Here is an 18,993-nt window from a genome sequence, read left to right on the forward strand (position 1 = left end):
AATGTACCAGCGCTTATCTCTATCTCTATTATGAATGACTCTGTATAAGGTTCAGACCGTTACTAAAGCGATGACCCGTGAGAAGTGTGAATGTACCAGCGCTTATCTCTATCTCTATTATGAATGACTCTGTATAAGGTTCAGACCGTTACTAAAGCGATGACCCGTGAGAAGTGTGAATGTACCAGCGCTTATCTCTATCTCTATTATGAATGACTCTGTATAAGGTTCAGACCGTTACTAAAGCGATGACCCGTGAGAAGTGTGAATGTACCAGCGCTTATCTCTATCTCTATTATGAATGACTCTGTATAAGGTTCAGACCGTTACTAAAGCGATGACCCGTGAGAAGTGTGAATGTACCAGCGCTTATCTCTATCTCTATTATGAATGACTCTGTATAAGGTTCAGACCGTTACTAAAGCGATGACCCGTGAGAAGTGTGAATGTACCAGCGCTTATCTCTATCTCTATTATGAATGACTCTGTATAAGGTTCAGACCGTTACTAAAGCGATGACCCGTGAGAAGTGTGAATGTACCAGCGCTTATCTCTATCTCTATTATGAATGACTCTGTATAAGGTTCAGACCGTTACTAAAGCGATGACCCGTGAGAAGTGTGAATGTACCAGCGCTTATCTCTATCTCTATTATGAATGACTCTGTATGAGGTTCAGACCGTTACTAAAGCGATGACCCGTGAGAAGTGTGAATGTACCAGCGCTTATCTCTATCTCTCTATTATGAATGACTCTGTATAAGGTTCAGACCGTTACTAAAGCGATGACCCGTGAGAAGTGTGAATGTACCAGCGCTTATCTCTATCTCTATTATGAATGACTCTGTATAAGGTTCAGACCGTTACTAAAGCGATGACCCGTGAGAAGTGTGAATGTACCAGCGCTTATCTCTATCTCTATTATGAATGACTCTGTATAAGGTTCAGACCGTTACTAAAGCGATGACCCGTGAGAAGTGTGAATGTACCAGCGCTTATCTCTATCTCTATTATGAATGACTCTGTATAAGGTTCAGACCGTTACTAAAGCGATGACCCGTGAGAAGTGTGAATGTACCAGCGCTTATCTCTATCTCTATTATGAATGACTCTGTATAAGGTTCAGACCGTTACTAAAGCGATGACCCGTGAGAAGTGTGAATGTACCAGCGCTTATCTCTATCTCTATTATGAATGACTCTGTATGAGGTTCAGACCGTTACTAAAGCGATGACCCGTGAGAAGTGTGAATGTACCAGCGCTTATCTCTATCTCTCTATTATGAATGACTCTGTATAAGGTTCAGACCGTTACTAAAGCGATGACCCGTGAGAAGTGTGAATGTACCAGCGCTTATCTCTATCTCTATTATGAATGACTCTGTATAAGGTTCAGACCGTTACTAAAGCGATGACCCGTGAGAAGTGTGAATGTACCAGCGCTTATCTCTATCTCTATTATGAATGACTCTGTATAAGGTTCAGACCGTTACTAAAGCGATGACCCGTGAGAAGTGTGAATGTACCAGCGCTTATCTCTATCTCTATTATGAATGACTCTGTATAAGGTTCAGACCGTTACTAAAGCGATGACCCGTGAGAAGTGTGAATGTACCAGCGCTTATCTCTATCTCTATTATGAATGACTCTGTATAAGGTTCAGACCGTTACTAAAGCGATGACCCGTGAGAAGTGTGAATGTACCAGCGCTTATCTCTATCTCTATTATGAATGACTCTGTATAAGGTTCAGACCGTTACTAAAGCGATGACCCGTGAGAAGTGTGAATGTACCAGCGCTTATCTCTATCTCTATTATGAATGACTCTGTATAAGGTTCAGACCGTTACTAAAGCGATGACCCGTGAGAAGTGTGAATGTAATCAGTGATTATTTATTTAAGGCATTTTTTACTTTTTTTACACTAGTCGTTGAAGAAATCTCACACAGCTCTTATACTTTACCGTCGTATGGTTACATTGCGTATAGAAATATTGAAATTCAAATATAAATTTAAAATAATAATGATTTGAAATCAAATCGTATCATTCTTAGAATAATTTTTAAGTTTTTAATTGAAGTTTTACTTGGTGAATACCATCATTTCTTAAAATCTATTGTTACACGTGTTTTGATGCATTCAACGTCATTTTAAAACTCCGTATTTGAACGTAAGTCTTAATTTTATATTATAAGTAAGAAGGTGGAAGTCTAAGCATGCCTATAATATGTATGTATTGATATTTCATCTGTGAATAATTCAGTGTCCGATATAAAATATTGCTAAAATTTATTGTTGCGGGACCTTGAAGAATGAAGAGGGGGTAGGATCTGTTTGTTATTTTTATTTTCATTTTTAACCGAAGGAACATAGACAATAGGGAGGAGGTTTTAGTCATTGTCATATTGTTAATTATGGGTTTATTATAGATTTTAAGAAATAGTAGTATTTATCAAGTAAAACTAAAATGAAAAATGGATGGATATTATCTCAAAGTGACTGCTGAATTAATCGATACCTCAAAACGAAAAAAAGGCCGGTGAAATAAATATTGAATACCCTAAAAAAATTGTATTAATGTACATAAATTTGAGAGCTTTTTCGTGTTTTTACCGATCGTTTAAGGCTTTCGTTAATGTCATTTGGTTATTAAATTCATTATTATTTATCATGTCTATGAATAAAAGTTTCAATTTTAAGCTTTTGGTGTTACTAATTTATAGATTTATGGTCTTATATTAGCGTAATAAATTATTTACCAAACAAGCTTTGAAACATACCCCTAAACATTTAAGTATTTATTAAACACGTGTTTATTTCAGCTTCATTATTTACATGCAACAAATAATTTATTTTTATTTTTTTCCACAGATATGCACCAAAACAGCCCCAATCGTGGACCATGATCGTTAGCTAAGGCATTTTCACGTAAGTCACTTAAACATTTAGGTTAATACAATATTTAAATTATTTTTATTATTATTTTAATCGTAAAGTGGAGATGCATACGCACGTATATTAAAAGAATTTCAGCGTAGAGGCAGAACAGTTAAACCAGGACAAGTGAATACGAACGGTACTGTCCCATTTGTCTGAATATATCCTGAGCCGTTATTGCTTTGCTTAATATTGTGTCAATTTTGCTTTAAAAAAAACGAAATTTGCACCAACGGTTATACTATATTTTGAAATAATGCATTCAGTGTATATCATAAAAAATATACAATACGTAATCAGTCGCTAACTGTTAAAAGAAAGTCATTTTTCCAGGTTCTCATAAATATGCAGGAGGTGATGAATTAAGTAGTAGATTCATAATATATTATGTATAAATGGATTCAGTAGCCTACACTTAGGTTAATCAGTATTCAAGTATGGGTACTAATACAAACAATCGTGTTGTATTTCATTCTCATGTGACTATGCATATGAGTATTTCATAGAGATACTTTGAATATGCATAGGTTTTTGAAACCAAAACGAATAAACCGCATTTACAGAATACAACCTTTAGTTTTTTTTTTCTTTTTTCTTATTTATTTAATTTGACTAAAATTCATAAATCATTCATGTTATAAAATTGGATTTTTCGAAGCACTAAATAAATTTGATCAATATTCCTTGATGAACTTCCATGTTAAGTTCTTAATATTGTATAATATGATCGCTAATGGTTTGGATATTTTATTTTACGATTATTGTTGAAAACAAATTATAAATATTCAGTTCAATTATATTCATTCCGATTATAAATATGTATTTTTTATAAAGCTTCATAGTGTATTAAAAATATTAAAAAAAAATGATATGAAATAAAACAAAATAAAAATACTTAATTTAAAAAAAATCTGATATTTATTTTTATCAATGTAAAAATCTGTAGGTATAAGGTTCAAACCTTGACTATATCAAAATACTATAGAGCGTTTTTGGCATTTTTTATGCTTTACGGGGAGATTCTGTTTGTATATAATATTTAAAGTAATTAAATTATTCCAGAATTCTCTCGGAGTAACTTTTCGATAAAAGCAAATATATTTTAAATCTAGTTTTTTTTCTTTAAATTAATAATTATACGTATCTATTTTTTCTCGGTTGCTTTGATGTAGATATACTTACAAATGTACAATAATAAATTATCATTTAAAATTATGGCATAATTAAGTATCTAACCTCTCTCTTATGAATAGTCAGCAGTGTAATCATATCTCCAAATTCTATAGAATCATTTACATACTACAATTCCTAAAGTATTTCCTTAGTTTTGCTTTGCATACAAATAATACAGCGCAAATAGAAACTGCGCTGTCTGACCCACATTGATTTCCCAGGAAAATGCATACATGTCAATGCTTACTTATGCAGAAAATTTGTCGGGTCGGAAGCAAGAGTCCGTTAAATGCATATTAAACTTGTCATCAGTGTTCGTCTTCTTTTTCTTCTTGATGAAGGCCTTGTGGCCTGTATTTAAGAGGGATTAGCCTCCTGTGATGTCGATTCCCAGCTGTCAATCCATCTCTTTGGTGGTCTGCCCGGTAGTCGTCTACCTTCAAGTTGATCGTGGAGACGCGTTTCGTCTTATTAAAACATCATCAAACACCCTAGTCAAATAGTCTTTTTTCTTGCCTTACCCACATGATCTTCGATCATCCTTAAAAAAAAATCACAATATAAGCGTCTTGAACACTCTCAATAAATGTAACCTTTTCTTTTTCTGTTATAGATATCTCAAGTTGAGACACTTTGAGTGAATCTATCAATTGTTGAGGTCAAAGTTGTGAAAGAAGACACTATTTTTTCCAATTTTTTAAGAAAAGTCGAAGTTCCACATGATGAGGCCATGCTATCGATTATTCCAGTAGATTTCACGCCGACTTTCTTCGAGAATAGACTCCAATCGAAACAGAATCTGATTTTATTTCAACCGATGCTTTGTGACAAAATTTCGTAAAATACAATGTCCACTTTTATTTCTTAATCGAATATCACGGTTCCATTAATGGAATATCGGCTTTAATGTTCGACTTCTATGTTTTTTGTTGTTGTTTTTTATTTACTTCGGTATTACTTCTCTTTTGTTCGATGAAAAAGAAAACAAATACGTTGTTTTAATTGTAATTGATTGAAAATATACGTGACCAAATTAGGAAATTAATTTACAACCGTTTATCGACGCCGCTTGAAGAGAAATAAAAAACAATTATACTCTGGAAGCTTGACGCTGTTAAAAGTTGTCAAAAATTAAATCATTAATGCTTTTAACTATTTAATATTAGTTATCTATCCCTATAATGTAGTGGTCGCTGCGTTTGACTACCGTGGTCCTGGGTTCGATTCCCATGGTTGGTCAAAATAAATGTGTGATTTTACTCTATTTTGGATTTTTAGGGATGGTTTGTGAAGTTATCTGATAAAATCACGGATATCCTCATTATCATAGTCCTTAATACTTTCATTTACGATCTTCTGAGTTGGTTCTTGGTTCTGTTTGTGTCGGCTTTTGTCTCCTCTACATAATACAACAGTTAAAGACCTTCTCTTTGAACCCCCTGGGAATCGAACCCTGAACCTTTAGTCGGTAGCTAAACGTACTAACAACTTCACGATGGAGGCGATTAAAATATATTTTCAAACACACGAATATGTTAAGGAAATTATTTTTTTTTCTTCATTCACCTGTCCTGTGATGCAAGCTGCAAACTTATTAAATACCAATTAAGTGTCATTATTTCGTTAATTTGACAATTAGATTCATTAACGAGCATTTGCATATTTCAAATGTCTTGCCTTAAATGAATGATTTAGTCAAAGGATGTGTGAGTATTTTCATAACACAAATAATTAGGCATGTATTTTATTTTGACCTACATATTAAATCTTTAAAGCCCGACTTCCATTTCTCGCTGAGCCGAACACCAGACGTCAACCCTGAAATAAATTGAGCGTTTAATCGTCTGAGCAGGTGGAAGATTTGAAGGTGATAGGTGATCGGTTTTAAGTAATAAATATTATGGTTAAATGATACAATCGCCTTTATCCTAACCGAAGCACGAACCCTAATGTTTCTAAACAACAGGTTATTTGATATTTTGACAATCGGCCATCATAAATGGGACGTTGATTATTTCATGGTTGAATTTTTCCTTAGAATTAAATAATCGCAATACTTTTCAGTTCAAGTCAAAAAAAACTTTAGTTTTTAAAATAAAACTAGAACTTTGTTTTTGACTACTTTTATTTTTAGTACTTTTCTCCGACTGTTTGCTACCAAAACTTTGTCATTTTCAGGAATAGACATGTACAGTACATGTCCATTCCTGAAAAAGGTTTTGACCGGTTGCAGAAAAGTTCCAAAAATAAAAGTGATTGAAAACAAAGTTTTAGTTTCATATTATAAAATTTTACTAACTACTCCATTATAAAATTTTAAATTGTAAAAATATACACCAGACCAAATAGTTAAAATTGTCTGTAAAATGAATCAATCCCAATCGGTTACTTGGTATATGTTATAACAATTTATAAAATAATACCTTATTTTCTAGAAAATTCACCATTATTACAGTAGTATCAAGTAGGATGCATATCCTATACCCTCACAAAAACATCTTTGTTTTTTTAAGTGATTTTTTGACTTTGCTAGAAATTTTACCCTGTAACTACCATAAAACAATTTTTTATCATTGTATTTAAATTTTTGACATCGTTACCGGTAACTGAATGATACGACCACCGTAACCGGTAAATTTTAAATCGTTTCTTTGAAAAGGAATATTACCGTAACCACGTAGTTCGGTTCACTTCAATAATAACCGGTGATTATTGATCATTACCGTCTTATCACTGAAACCGTTGCATATTCACGTATCTAGTAACTTTATTAATAAAATGATTATGTACTTGTATGATCATACCGAGTAGATGATTTTTATTAGTTCTAAACAGTTAATTACTAACCCAAATAACTGTTTATTGATGCTGCGATTGCTGTATTTAACGGAAATATTGAAAGCTGAATCGATTATCTCAAAGTCTGAATAGAGACGATAATAATATATGTATGTTAAGTAACTGCAAACAACTTATCTTTAGACCATCGAGGCATATATTTTTTGCGTTGCATTCCTCGGCTTCTTTTCAAAGCAATTGGCTTGAAGCGAGTCGGTAATTTCAGAACCCTCCATTCCTTATCAGCTCGCATCTCCTTTGTCGGCGCTGTAATACCACTAGTTCATCACTTAATCACCTGACCTCTGTTTTTATTTCCAATATGTAGTATGCATATACCAACAGGTTTTTGATTTTTTTAACTAGCTGTACCCAGCCACGCGTTTTTGTGGCTCAGTTAGGTTAAATAAAAAAGAAAGAAATGATATTCAATTTCACAATGCTTGTGGGTACATAATTTAAGTATACAATTTTTAACAGCTTTTAGGAATATGCTGTCCGCCGCGAGCAATGTTAAGTGTGTGTGCGTTGCTGTTATCTTCAAACGATGACGCTGCCATTATGGTAAATAAACTGTTAAAAGTAAAACTTATTCAAACTAAGCAAAGATGGCTCCCGTGAACTCAAACAAAAAGCGTCATTTGATTTGTGATTTATGTATGAGTTTAAAAAAAACGAGTAGTATGGTTGTCAATCATGGGTAGAATGGTGTATGTTACACGTGTAAAGTGATCAATTAATCAGCCATGACAAGTCATAAGCCCTGTAAAAACCCAGACTTCCATATTCTTATTCATCTTAGACAGGCGCTGTGGCGTAGTGGGTAGACGCTCGACTGCGAAACTGATGTCGCGGATTCGATTCCCACCAATTGCAAATTGAATTCAAGAAATATTTATTTTCAATTGGCCTGGGGTGTTTGCGATGTATTTTTCACATCTAACATTACTATCTTAACTATCCTACCTGCACAAGAGCCTTTAAAATAGAGGCTTTGCGGGTTTATCCACTTTTTAAAATCCATGTTGGAATGTCAATTTACTATGTTTTTTATCAAGGCAATTTCCGTATATTTAAAAATTTTCATTTGTACTGAACTGACCGCGCGTACGCGATACGGGTTAGTGATGTGTGACAGGAACTTTGCGCGCGTATTACAGACGTTCGTGAAGGCAGGGTGGCTGAAACACGATATGATTATACTCCCATGCAGTATCATAATGTAACGATTATGAAGGCGTTCATTAAAATTTGCATTTGTTTCTCGTGTGAGCGTCAGGTGTTCTTGTTGGCAAACTGAAGTATTTCTCGTGGATATTAAATGTTGGATTAACCGCCCTTGAAGTAAACATTTCCGTTAAAGATTTGTATTCATGTATTCCCTATCATTGTATAACTTAAATTTTTCCCAGAAAATGTAATAATTTTAAAAGGGAATTGTCGGACAAATTCAAAACTCAGTTCGTAAACCTTTTTAAAAATTATAAATTTATTTACATTTTTTGATATCTTAACACAGATAAAGAATAATATGGATGTCTGCATATTTACAGGGCTTAAGACCTATCATAGGCTGGTTAAGTGATCACTTTACACACGTGCAAAATTCACCATTCTACCCATGATTGAAAAACACACGACACATTTTTTTAATTCAATATGTTTTGAGCTTTTATTAAGAAGAGATCTTTTTTATGTACTGTATGTATGCAATTTATGAAATTAGTGAACAAGTATCTGGACACACTCAAAATGTTCATTCATTTTTATTTTGACTCTTATTTGCAATTTATTACTATTGGCTTTAATTTCTAATAAAAACCTCGTACTGAATAATAAATGATTATGGGATGATTGATAGAATTACATTCATAATTTATTTTTTTAATGACTGCATTCTCAGTTGGTTTTGCTGCAAATCTCTGTGAATGTCATAAATTTAACACTTTATACTCTACAGATACATTATACGTATATTACGTATGTACATCAGCTTAAAGCTCTGTACTTTGTACTTTACACTTTACACTATGCTCTATGGTATGTTTCTATGCAGTCATATTGTTTATACCTATTAATTCCAACTGAATTTGACATATTTTGGTTATATTTGTATATCTGGTTATGAAAATTTTACTAGTCACTTTACTAATTGATTTGACAGTTACTTTGTGGTAATATCAATCTATTTTCAACTTAAGTTTCACTTTATAAACTAGATTTTACAAAGAAACATATTGAGATGTGATAGCAATATAGGTTTACATATGAATACAAATTCTTATATAAATAGCTCCTATGTGAAAACACGTATCGTAAATAAATATCTTTCAAAAAACCTTGTGATAACACTTAAAACGCACTGTATGTTTCTTTAACAAATTGATTTAAAATAAAATGGGTAGAATATAACTTCACTAGCCATTTTTAAGTGGTAAGCTCTGTGAATGGCCAAACTTCCATAAAACCTTCAAATAAAATTTAATCCATGAATTGGATTGTTCATCCTTTATTATAAACAATGCTATTTCAGAGTGAATAAATATTAAGTTCAGTCAGTTATTTGAGAATCCAGCATAGTTCATTTTGTACGGTAGCAAAAGAATTTTAAGTATTGAACACAGCACTGTAAAAACAGAAAAATAATTGTAATTTATATATTTTACTCAAAATCTAATACATGTGTGTACTCGTATTCATTCTTGCTTGTATATTTTATTTTCTTTTTCGTATCGTCACATGAATTGGATAAAACAGATGTAATAAATGAGACGTGTCCAAGGTTTATCATTCTATAACACAGTGAGTACTAATTCGCTGATAAACGATGGGAATTTCACTATCTTAGCTCAACCCTACTGAAAAATGATAGATCAAACTAAAGCTCTGAAACGGTTGATCGTGTCCTTTTTTGGATCTTTTTGCGCAGGTTCGAGAAAGGCGTTGAATAGGTTTTATTACATTCATAATTTTAAAGGAGCAACAAGTATATGGTCACCATATTTTACTGACGAGAAAGTAGTTACAAACTACATTTTTACTTTGGAAAACTTTTGGTATAAATGAAGTTATGTACTCTATCCAATCAACCCTTTCAATCGGTAAATTTTAATCGTGTATAATAAAAGCAATGGAACAGTTATTACAAACTGATGTTTCACCTGACACCAGCGCTATGCTTTAATCAATTTCTTCAATAAAAAAAACATATTTTTCATAAACAAAACATGTATATTGGTTATTCTTCTTCTTCTTAAAACCCTCACCCGATGGTGCATAAGGCACTGCATCATATAAATGCAGTATTAGCTTGATCAGGAAAGGTGATCAGCCCTGCGCTTCAGGTACCTGTCCAGGGTAATATTTGAAAAATATTGAAATTGGGAATAGAACCCGGGACCTCCAGTACGGTAGCCGAGCGTGATGACCATTACACTACGGAGCTTATTGGTAACCCAGCACTTATAAATAAGACAAAATGATAACAAAAACAGTAAATCAAGTGATTGTTGTGTAAAATAATGTATAAAATGGGAAAATCCTGAAAACCGGGACGTCTGGCAACCCTATACATCTGTGATGTCACACTGAGTATCAGATCTCAGCTGGTAATTTAATTCGTGTCGTATAAGTATGTAACATTGCGTTCCCAGTCTATTAAATCATCCTACACTAGAAATATACATAAGTACATTTTATAAAACTTACATGTGTCAAGTGCGTTATCCTATTCACATGCTTGTATAAATTCATTTCCTGAAATAAAATAATTATACTTGTGGACTACTCACTTGGACTCATTTCAGCATAATATACTAGATCTTAGTCGAAGTCTAAGTCATTCATGTAACAAAAGTTGATTCAACTCTCTACCAAGACATTTTTTACCCAAAAATATAAATTTTGGAGTAAAATAATACCGATGAAAGAATCAGTGGACATAAAAATCTGAATAATTATTTCTCTTAAACAGCATATATAAAATTTCCAATATTATCGCGATCTACATAAACATGAAACATATCTTCTTCTCGACAAATATCACTGAACCTATAAGTGATATTTGTCGAGATTTTTTTTTTTATTAAAAATGAGATTTATCTATTACTTTTTAGAATTAAATAATTCATAAATTAAGGAGAGCTTTTCCACGTAAAACACAAATACCCCGCTGGATCGAACAAAAAAAGGTCGACAGGATATTTTGATGTTGAAAATTTATTTTTATTTTACAATAATTTTTTTGACACTAACAGCATGCGATAATTTTTTTGACATTACGAATATACCAGCTTCATAATTTATTACTACCTAATCCTTTAAGTTAAATAAAAATCTTAAAGTTTAACAATAAAAAACGTAATGTTAAATTTGTAAAGAAATTGTGTTTTTTTTTCATATTTGTGGTATTTTAATATTAATAAATAAATATTATATCTACGATAACATCAAAATGTATATGAAAATACCAGGATACCAAGAACGCGAAGGAGGTAAAATTTATCTCCGTAAAGATCGTTCAGGTACCTATACATACGTGTTTACAGGAAATACAACAAACCCAAAACAACAATCATCTGCTGTCTGTGCCTGTAAACGTGTCCATGCCTCACTACTCACTCATACAAGACAAACCATGTGATGCGTACAACCACACCAACACAATCACAGCGCAGCATCGTCAATGGGCACCTTTTTTTACTTCACACATACATGCAAACTATAATATGGAAATTTTTATGAATGACGACAGTGGTGATTCAACATCAGTCCGCCATATTGAAAGGATTCGGTTTATTATTTTATTGAAATTAACAAACAATAAAATATTAAATAAAAGATAACTAAAACCAAAAGTATATGGTATTACGATTCATATATATATATATATATATATATATATATATATATATATATATATATATATATATATATATATATATATATATATATATACATATATATATATATATATATATATATATATATATATATATATATATATATATAGCATTGAAAGCTCTCTTCGCGAGCTTAGATTTGATTTAAAGACATCAGGTCTTCCTCATTCATCAATAAAGCTTAGCGAACGGTTTTTATAATAGTATTTTGATATTTAAATTTGTTGACGAATTTATTATACTACTATAAACATATATATATAATATAACAATTTCTATGTCTTTATAACTTCCTTGTTTAGTACATGCATAACTAAAGATTACCTATTTAAAAATAATAAAAAAAAAACAGTTAAATACGAGTTGTATTGGTTATTTAAAATGTTAAAAAAATACAAATTATTGTTCAAAATAATTTTCGCTGCCAACATAGTCAAATTAGTAGAATTGTAAGTTTACTTCTTAATAAAAAGTTTAATTTAATGTTTTTTTTGTCTCTTTGAGTGTTTTATGTAAATAACGAAAAAAACATTAAAAAATTAACTTAAACCACGCTGAATATTTAACTTAATGCTGTAGTAAGAAACTGTTCGTTTAACTGTTTTACGAGTATTTTGAAATCGTACCATTTTGTAACTAACTATGATCTTTTATATTATTCATTATTACTATAAAGGATTGAAAAAAGCACTAATGTCATGAATAAATAAATAGTTTTAATTTCATTAATTGATTCTGCATGTCACTTTCTGATAATATCTATACATTTTTTATTTCAATTTTACTTTTTGAAAATGATGCGGAATGCATCTAAACACGTATCGCAATAGATTTTAAAAAATAGTGAGATTTAGTATTTATCAAATGAAATTGAAATCAAAATTTATTTAGAATGTGAAACTGAGATTCACATGTACTATTTTTGTATGAAACTATGTTTGGTATATTGAGTCCTTAAAATAATGCTTGTGTTAAGGAGCCAGCCAACGAGCTGTGTTGGGTGGCGATCCGGTGGAATAACAAAGCCGAAGGAAGCGGACGCTCGCGTGCTACAACTTGTTTCGGAACATCCGGTGTCTCGGTACCCACTCTTCCGGTTGCCGCCTTATAATGACCCCAACGTCTTCTTCCTTTGCGGCGTTTCCTCTTGCACGATATACGCAAACATCGGGAGGGCGCAATTAAGAACGTTGCAGATTTAATTCAGCAATTCTAATTGATCGAGTATAATTTACGTAATTGCATTAATTAAGAGGTGATATTTTGCCGAATGCAAGAATATACCATTCCATTAAATCAGCAGGGTAGAAAGTCAAAGCATACAGACGTAAAACAACTCATACGAATTATATAATAGTTAAATTTCATGCAAGTAAAACAATTAACTAAATTTTATACCTCGTTACAAACCATTAATGTTGAATTATACCGACATTATTATCCACGGGTGTTGATAATAATTAGTGGGTTGTTTAAATAAAATCATGCATAATACTTTATAATACAGAAGTTCTTTGTCAATAGGCAGTGAGAACGTTAAGTTTTGCAAACAAATTAGAAACTATTACTTTATTTTAAACCATTATATATAATAATTTTCATATATTGATTCGGCAGTCACTTTGTGGTAAAATCTATCCATTTTTAATGAATGTTTTACTTAGTAAATACCACTATTTCTTAAAATCTACTGTGACACGTGTTTCGATGCATTCCGCATCATTTTCCGCAAACGGTGTTTGAAAATGATGCGGAATGCATCGAAACACGTGTCACAGTAAATTTTAAGAAATAGTGGTATTTACTAAGTGAAACATTAATTAAAAATAATAATTTTCATTTTATAACTAACTAACTAACCACTACGCCGCTTCCCCCGGGGTAGGCAGAGAGAATAGAACGCCAAATCCATCTGTATTTGCAAACAATATTCACCTTTTCCACATTCATGCATCTTCTCATACATACTGACTGATTAATCCGACTTTCAATTGGTCAGGTAAGGAGTCGTATGTCTCAATTGAAAGTTGTTGTATTTTTACTTTTAATTTCACTTAGAAATACCACTTTTCTCTATAATTTATTATGACACGTGTTTCGATGAATTCCGCTCATTTTCAAAAAACGGTTAGCGGAATGCATCGAAATACGTGTCTCATTAGACTTTCTGAAATAGTGGTATTAACCGAGTGAAGTTTAAATTAAAAATGGATAGATATTACATTATTATCAGTAAAATTATTTTTTGACATCTCAACATAGATGAAGAAGAATATGGAAGTCTGAGCATTTACGGGGCTTAGTATGGGAATTTGAGTAGTGTGGTTGTCAATCATGGGTAGAATTGGTGAATGTTACACGTGTGTAAAGTGACTTAAACCAACTTATGACGGTCGTAAGCCCCGTAATTGCCCAAACTTCCATATACTTCTTCACATATTTTAAGATGTCGAAAAATAATATTAAAAATAACTCCTAATTGGAGCAGATTTGAAAACGAGTATTTGGACACATCAAAATGTTGTTATTATCAGTTAATGAACTTGTTGAATTTTCATATTATTTTTTGACATCTCATCAAAGATGAAGAAGAATATGGAAGTCTGAGCATTTATGGGGCTGACGACCGTCATAGGCTGGTTTAAGTGATCACTTTACACACGTGTAACATTCACCCTTTCTACCCATTATTGACAACCACACTACTCAAATTCTTGGAAGCTCTATATATATGAACCAATTTTGAAACATTATTCTCGAATCACTAGAACTTCACTAGAGACATCTATTGGTGAGATGAAAAGAAGCTTTTTATTGAGCAGAAACTCTTTTATTAGTATGTTGAATTTTGTTAGTGATCTGTTGGAACTGCTCACCTCGGAGGTAACTGTCAAATTTGAAATAGTTTCCTAGTTCCAGTAATTCCTAATTGCTTCCTGTCCGGTTTATGAGGCGTACGCTTGCTGCAGTGCGATGTTCCTATAGTTCGAGGCCCTGAGAATTCGAAAGATTGGTTATTTGCCGCTTCGTTAATTTCCAGTAGGTATGTGTTCCCTCGCAAGGCATTATGTAAATGCTTTATGGGATCAACAGCGTGCGATAGATTTTGGTAAGACAGTTTTTATTGCTATTATGAGGTATTAAGTTCGTTATAATAGAAAATTATATCGAAATTATCAGTACATGTTCGGATACACTAAATCACGCGCCTGAATTAGAAGGGTTTTAAATTTTAATTGACTTTTCTCATCTTTCCGGAGAACCCTGTATAAAATTAACGTTAATTTAATAGGAGTTTAAAACTGAGTGCTTTTTTACATTTTAAACATATTGCGAGAATTCCAAAATTACCATTGGTATATATATTCAAAAATTGAATAAATATTCAGCAAAAATTGCCAGCAAATGATTTTTTTATTGAAATAAAATCTTTTAAAATTGCTAGATTGTAAATATAAATATAAATATTTAAAAAAAAATCATGGTTGACTCACAAAATATATTCCTTCTTCTTCAAACCCTTATCTTCACCCGATGTTGCATAGGGCAATGCATCATATAAACGCAGTGTTATCTTGACTACTATGTAGGTACTACTATGTAGTATGACGTCAGTAATTGAATATAAGAAATCATATCGGCATCATAAAAAGCATGAAATATGCGTAATCATAATTTAAGTTCATTTCTAAGATGTTCTCTTTGCAATGTTTATATAAAAACATTAAAAAAAGAATGTTGAAGACCTTTGAAATGCTGAGAGTACTATCTCGCCTCAGCCCTTTGCGAGCTAGGCGAGATTGCTTAAGTTTATTCTATTTCTGATGCAACCGGAAAGCTTTCTTCCGCTATCCGTCCATGTGCATGGGATTGTAAGCCCACGTGTCTTTTTTTATAAATATCATGCACATTAGGCGCGTGTTCGCGTGGGGTAAAACTATGGATACTCGTCTGACGCATAATCCACTTTGAAACACATTTTAGACAACGCTTCCCGGATATATCTACGCGAAAGAATCTCCTGTCATTTCCAAAAATGAACTCGCGTCCCTATGTATACGTGTACCTTTTATACCATCATCGTTCTAAGGTTTTGGGGAATTAATTTAGGGGAGATCAAATAAAGAATAACAAAGTACCACTTGAATTGTGTTAGGTACTTTTAAGTACTTATTTGTTAAATTATTTATTGATTTAGCATTAACTTAGGACCACTTTTGAGATTATTGAAATTGATTCTAGTTTTTATGAGAACATCTGTAGTTCTAACTAGTCGTGTTTACATTTATAAACTCAAAAGAGGTCTTATACCAGTGCGTTATTTTTTAATTTAAATATTTATTTGTGTAATCAAATAAGCAAACTTATAATGTAATAATGTCGTTCTCCTAAGGTTTTGTAAATAGAATATAAGTATTTTCGTTCTTTGAGGTTTATTAATTATCGTCGTTCCTTTGAGATTCCGTAATTAGTACAAGTATTTTCAAAGCATATATTTTAAATAAAAATAAATATAATAATTGTCTATGTACCGTTTACAAGAATGTATCGAGTACCTAATAAAATGACATTTAACGTATTTTATGGATGTATTTATTAAATTTAATAAAAAAATTTATTAACCTCTTTCTCTATACATACCAATAGTAAATAAAATTCGACCTCATCAACATATAAATCATTTCATGTTTTACTTTAAATAAATAACCCTTAATTTGTAAACTTGGATTATTCACTGCTTATTCATGGAGTAATAAATATGTTGTTTTACTTTTTAAAATTTAATTAAATTAATTTACACAAAACCTTTATTTTTTTTGTCCACAGATTTGCAAATCCTACAAGAATTTTGAGAATCACATTACAAACGTCAACCATAATGCAGTTTTTTTAGTGGTGAGTCTTATTTCTTAATATTTAATGCAAATAAACTTATACATATATATATATATATATATATATATATATATATATATATATATATATATATATATATATATATATATATATATATATATATATATATATATATATATATATATATATATATATATATATATATATATATATATATATATATATATATATATATATATATATATATATATATATATATATATATATATATATATATATATATATATATATATATATATATATATATATATATATATATATATATATATATATATATATATATATATATATATATATATATATATATATATATATATATATATATATATATATATATATATATATATATATATATATATATATATATATATATATATATATATATATATATATATATATATATATATATATATATATATATATATATATAAATATATATATATTTATATACATATATATATATATATATATATATATATATATATATATATATATATATATATATATATTTATGTGTGTGTGTGTGTGTATTTTCTTTATTTGGTACTTGACCGCCCTAGAATATGTATCAATGTACCAGGATATCATAAACACAAAGAAGGTACGTATGTTTAATACGTATTAGTATTACTTGGTTTGTTGTTATTTACTTCTGTGTTTGGGTGTACTGAGCACATTTTGCGCGCGAACGCTGAGAGCTTCCTTATTCAAAACGATCCACTTCCTGTCTGCCCCCACCACCCGCGCCCATGCACAATCCATCGTGCATGACGTCACATCCCATTCATAATACTAACCGACCGTACCACACACACACTCACACATGCACACACATTAATGAGGTCAGTGCACGTACATTTTTCTCTCATAGCATTCTGCTTGCCTGGTATGAAGACGTGGCCATTTTCTTGAAAACATCGGAAACCTCAAATTTGCATAATCATTTTTGAATCAATTCCTGGCTCTAATTTCTCTACATATTCGTCATTCGTTCGTTCACTCATTTAAACAAGGTTTGTTTTTTATATTTTCTTCATTCATCGTCAAACATATTTGTTCGGGGATTTTCTTCGTTCGAAATTATGTTTTATACAAAATTTAAATAATAGTGATTGCAAAGCAAATATTATAGATTTCACAGGAACATTCAATAGGAATTTTTATCTTTTGTAAATATTGATACATGTTTTGGTCATATCGTAGTCAGCCATTTTTTTTGACAGGAAATGGCTCATAAGAAATATTTTTTTGTATTCCAACCATGTCTCACATATGTGCTGTAACATTGTAATATGTGATTATTAAGTTATGCATTCAAGTCATAAGAATATAGAAGACAACACACTTAAAACAGTAAGACAGAAAAAACGTGGTGTTTATGAAAATTTAATATTACTTTATTTTGGTTAGACAATCTTAAAAATTATACGCATCGAAATATGTACATGTAATAATATATTGAGCAAATTACTGCATTTTCTAATTTAAAATATATAATGGTTAATCAAGTATGTTTTCTTTTTTTTTTTATTTAATTTAAAAGAAACCATTGTAATTATGAGTAAAGTCGATATTGTTAGGGGATTAAAATATTTGATAGTGTAGGTACGAGGGTAAATTTGATATAACATATCGCTCACTCCTTTCAAGAACGTCATAAATCAAAAATCGTCAATTTTCAGTTGTGCATGTTTTCGGAATGCCCAGAAAATGTACTATATCCCAGCAAAAGAGGCATATTTTTAACATAATATTTACCCGCTACAGGGCAGAAAATATTGTTTTTGCATTTTGAAGAAAATGTAGTGTTAAATAATTTTTTTAAATATACTAAATATTTTTCAAATGGAAAAAAAACCTTCAGGTTTTACCGAAAAAGATCTGTTGCATAGTAAAAAGTTCAATAAGTGGCTTGATATTTATTTTTAATACATTGTGTTATATTTTTAAACTTTAAAAACGATCTCCTGAAAAATCAAGTTTTTTGATTTATGACGTTCTTGAAACGAGTGAGCGATATGTGTTTACCGATATTGTTTTCGTATTTTAGTTTGTAAAGGAAAATCATGTTCCTATACTTGGTTGATGGTTCAAAGAATTAGGTGTCATTTTAACTGAGGTGACGTCTTCATATTTGTGCTCTTTGAGTTCTTATGCACTTAATACAGTTTCAACCAAGTTCAAACGGTTTTGCTAGTAGATACTACATGTGTACGTTTGTATATTACC

The 18,993-nt window shown here is 31.0% G+C and overlaps 1 long non-coding RNA gene across 1 annotated transcript in view; it reads left to right on the top strand.

Moving 5' to 3' along the window:
- LOC148305498 (uncharacterized) overlaps nucleotides 1-18,993 on the top strand; it is a 58,022-nt gene that overhangs the window by 18,819 nt on the left and 20,210 nt on the right. The window contains exons 2-3 of the long non-coding RNA XR_015838153.1: nucleotides 2,870-2,926; nucleotides 16,675-16,743. This is a non-coding gene — a long non-coding RNA (uncharacterized LOC148305498). The remainder of the gene's footprint in view (nucleotides 1-2,869; nucleotides 2,927-16,674; nucleotides 16,744-18,993) is intronic.

Source organism: Brachycentrus maculatus, unplaced genomic scaffold, assembly GCF_059751285.1.
Source record: "Brachycentrus maculatus isolate JH-2025_06_01 unplaced genomic scaffold, ASM5975128v1 h1tg000272l, whole genome shotgun sequence".
NCBI classification, from domain to species: domain Eukaryota; kingdom Metazoa; phylum Arthropoda; class Insecta; order Trichoptera; family Brachycentridae; genus Brachycentrus; species Brachycentrus maculatus.